This window comes from Hydra vulgaris, chromosome 03 (assembly GCF_038396675.1).
Source record: "Hydra vulgaris chromosome 03, alternate assembly HydraT2T_AEP".
Classification (NCBI taxonomy): Eukaryota; Metazoa; Cnidaria; class Hydrozoa; order Anthoathecata; family Hydridae; genus Hydra; species Hydra vulgaris.
Window position 1 is genome coordinate 32,799,549 of NC_088922.1, and position 4,164 is coordinate 32,803,712.

Genomic DNA, 4,164 nt, shown 5'->3' on the forward strand with positions numbered 1-4,164 from the left:
AGACGATGGAAGAGAGGAAAAAACTTTCAATTAATTCCACGAGGAGGTGGAATTATAACATATTCATAATGATCTGACTACTAAAATTAGAGACGATCTTTCGGTTTCTGATGCCGATGGTGAGGTCTTTACAATTGAAATAATAAACAAAAAATTAAAAAATATACTGGTGCCCACCTGTTACAGACCACCTGAAGGTGATATAAAAAACTTTTCAAATCACCTAAAACAAATATTTCTTAAAAATAATAAAGAGCACAAAATATTATTCTGTATTGGAGATATAAATATAAACTGTCTAAAGTACGATGAAGATGCCGTTACCAAAACTTTTTTTGACGATATGTTTCAACACTACATCTTTCCTATAATAAACAAACCAACCCGGGTAACATTTAATTCAATCACTGCAATAGACAACATATTGACCAACTCATTATATGATCCTTCATTAAAAGCAGGTGTAATCAAAACGGATATATCCGATCACTTTCCGATTTACTTTTTCGTTTTTTCAAGATACAAAAAATAATAACTCTAAAATCAAAGTCTATAAACGAAAAATTAATAATTTAACTATTCAACAGTTTAAAGACTCACTATCGGCAGTAAGGTGGGATAGGATTTACCAAGAATGTAACCTTGGGCATACCAACTCCGCTTATAATGAATTTATAGAAGTATTCTTAAAGCACTATGATAATCACTTTCCAATTATAGAACAAGAATTAAAAATAAAATACTTACAATCTCCATGGATTACCAGAGGTATAAAAAAATCTTAAAAAAAAACAAAAAAAAACTCTACATCAAATATTTAAAAAATAGAAATGAAAAAAATCTAAATACTTACAAACAATACAAAAATCTATTTCAAAAAATAAAAAAAAGCTCAAAGAAAATTATCATTCAAATCAAATAAAAAATGCAACTGGTGACATTAAAAAAACATGGAATACTATAAAAGAAATAATTGGAAACAAAAAAGTAAAATCAAATAGTTTACCTGCTCAAATAATCATAGATAATATAGAGTACTGTGACAAAAATACGATTGCTGAAAAAATCAACGAATTTTTTGTTAACATTGGCCCTAATCTTGCCTCAAAAATTAAGTCTCCTAACATCTCATTCAAATCATACCTAAGTGATACCCAGAGCGAAATTAAATACAAAGATCTAAACTATCAAGAACTTAATGTTGCTCTAAATTCCTTAAAATTAAATAAAACTCCAGGTATCGATGATATCTGTAGTAGAGTAGTGGCAAATGTCTTTACAAAGATAAATAAACCAATATTTGAAATTTTTAAGTCTTCGATTAAAACAGGAGTTGTACCAGACAAGCTTAAAGTAGCTAAAGTAGTACCAATATTTAAAACAGGTGAAACATACTTAGTTAATAATTATAGACCTATCTCAGTACTCCCTACCTTTTCTAAACTTCTCGAAAGAGTAATCTATAACAGATTGTATGAATATTTAATCCAAAATAAATTTCTAAATAAAAAGCAATTCGGTTTCCAAAAACAATATTTAACTGAACACGCAATTCTAGATCTAGTTAACAATATATGTGATTCTTTTAATAAAAAACAGTTTGTTCTAGGCATCTTTATAGACCTTTCAAAAGCGTTTGATTCTGTAGATCATGATATCTTACTTAAAAAAATGGAAAGCTATGGGATAAAAAACATAACCCTTGACTGGTTCAAAAACTATCTAAGCAACAGACAACAATGTGTTTTTTCAGATAATTATAAACACTCAAAACTACTAAGAGTTGAGTGCGGTGTCCCCCAAGGTTCCATTCTTGGACCACTTCTATTTCTTCTATATATTAACGACCTTACAAATGTCTCGGATAAACTTGATGTCATTATGTTTGCCGATGACACAAACTTATTTTAATTCCTCGAACTCAATCAAAGATCTTTATGAATGTATGAACAAAGAGCTTAAAAGATTAAATATATGGTTGAAACTAAATAAATTATCACTAAATACAGAAAAATCAAAATACATACTGTTTCATTCCAAAAAACAAAAAATTAATATACCAACTATCCTTCCCTCGCTAAAAATAGATAAGGTAAACATTGAAAGAACAGAAACAACTAAATTTCTTGGGATCCTTATTGACGAAAATTTATCTTGGAAAGCCCATATAAGTACAAAAAACACCAAAATTTCAAAAAATATTGGGATACTCTACAAAGTTAAGCCTATGTTTTCCCAACATAATCTTAAATCCCTTTATTTTTCTTACATCCAAAGTTATCTTACGTACGCTAATATTACATGGGCAAGTACACACAAATCCAAAGATTAGTTTATAATAAAGATAAACTCACCCATGCTGAACCCTTGTTAAAAACCTTGAATGCTCTAAATGTTTACCAAATGAACATCTACCAAAAACTATTCATGCTTAAATACAAACTTGGACTAGTCCCATCGTATTTTTAAGATAATTTCTTTCAAGTTAACTCTAATAGATATATAACAAGAGCAACAGGCAACTTCATACTGCCTAAAAGAACAACAAATTTCTCACGGTTTTCTATTTCCTACCGGGATCCGTACCATATATAACAAAATAATATCAAAAAATATAGAACTTAAAGTATTAAATAATCCTGCCAACTTGAAAAATAAATTAAAACACCTCATACTTAGTATCAACAATTATATTGACATGTATTAAACTTAGCAACAAAATTTATACTAAAATATTTATGTGTATCACTGACTGTATACTGTTTAACCACTTCTGATTATATATAAATATAAAATAGACTTTATTTAACCACTTAAAGAGGTACTCGATGATACGTGGTAATATTATGTTATATATAATTTTATTTTTTACGTTGCATTATATTATATTATGTAATTGTAACGTAACGATGTGTAAATATATTGAAGTTGTATACAAAGAAAAAATGTTAACAGTACTAATAAATCAATATTAAAATATGGATAAAACCGCATTACTTAACTTATGGTCTCGTATGGAAATGCTTTTTTTTTTTTTTTTTTCTTTTTTACATTTCTTTAATATTTATAAAATTACAAGTTAAGATATAATAATATAAACAATTACAAATGAGGATTTTTACTATAAATAATAAAAAAAAAAGAATGCGGAGACTCGTAGAAGACCTTAAGGTCTTGTCGTCGAGAACCGCTGCAAATTCGTTACAAATTTACGTGTTACATATTTTAAAATAAATAAATAAAAAACTGTGTTTAACAATATTAGAAGAAAAACATAGAAATTTTCAAATAAATTTCCTATTAAAGTATAAAAGTATATTATCAATAGACAAAATGATTTTCTTAAGTTTCCTTTTTTAAGAGGTATAAGTCCATTCATGAGAAAAGTCAAAATGTTTCAAAACTATTTTATTCCAAAGAAAGGCTCCTCGGAAAGAAACACAAGATTTACCAAAATTTGTATGCGAAAATTGTAGTCGAATAGAATTATCATTTCGTAGATTGTACTTGTTTTTTTCTTTTATTGAGTATAGGTTATGAAAGGAAGAAGGGGAATCGTTGGTTTTACATTCATACATAAAACATAAAATATTATAAACGTTTAGCTGATATATATTGAAAATATTCATTTCAAGTAAGAGAGGCCTGGCATGAGTAAAACGGTCTTTAAAGTTTATAAGACGTGCAATGTGTTTCTGTTGACGATGAAGAGGTTCTAGTATACTTTTGTTCACACTACCCCAAGCAATATTAGCGTAGTTAATATGGCAGTGAATAAAGGAATAATATAATTGAGTTAAAGTATGTTTATTTAAGAAACTTCTTGATTTATAAAATATTCCTATAGTTCTAGCAATTTTGTTATTTAGGTTGTTAACGTGGTGTTTCCATTTAAGATTTTCATCAATATAAATGCCTAAAAATTTTGTAATTTTTGTTCGCTTTATTTCAATATTGTCAACAAAAATAAGTGGCGTAATACTTGGAATTAATTTTTTTTTTGAATTTGGGTAAAAAAGCATCCATTTAGTTTTTTCTATATTAATTGATAATTTGTTTGATTTGAACCAGTCAGAGATTTTAAGCTTAGTGTTCATATTTCTAAATAATGTTGTTAGATCATTGCTGGTTAAAAAAAGATTAGTGTCATTCGCAAACATAATT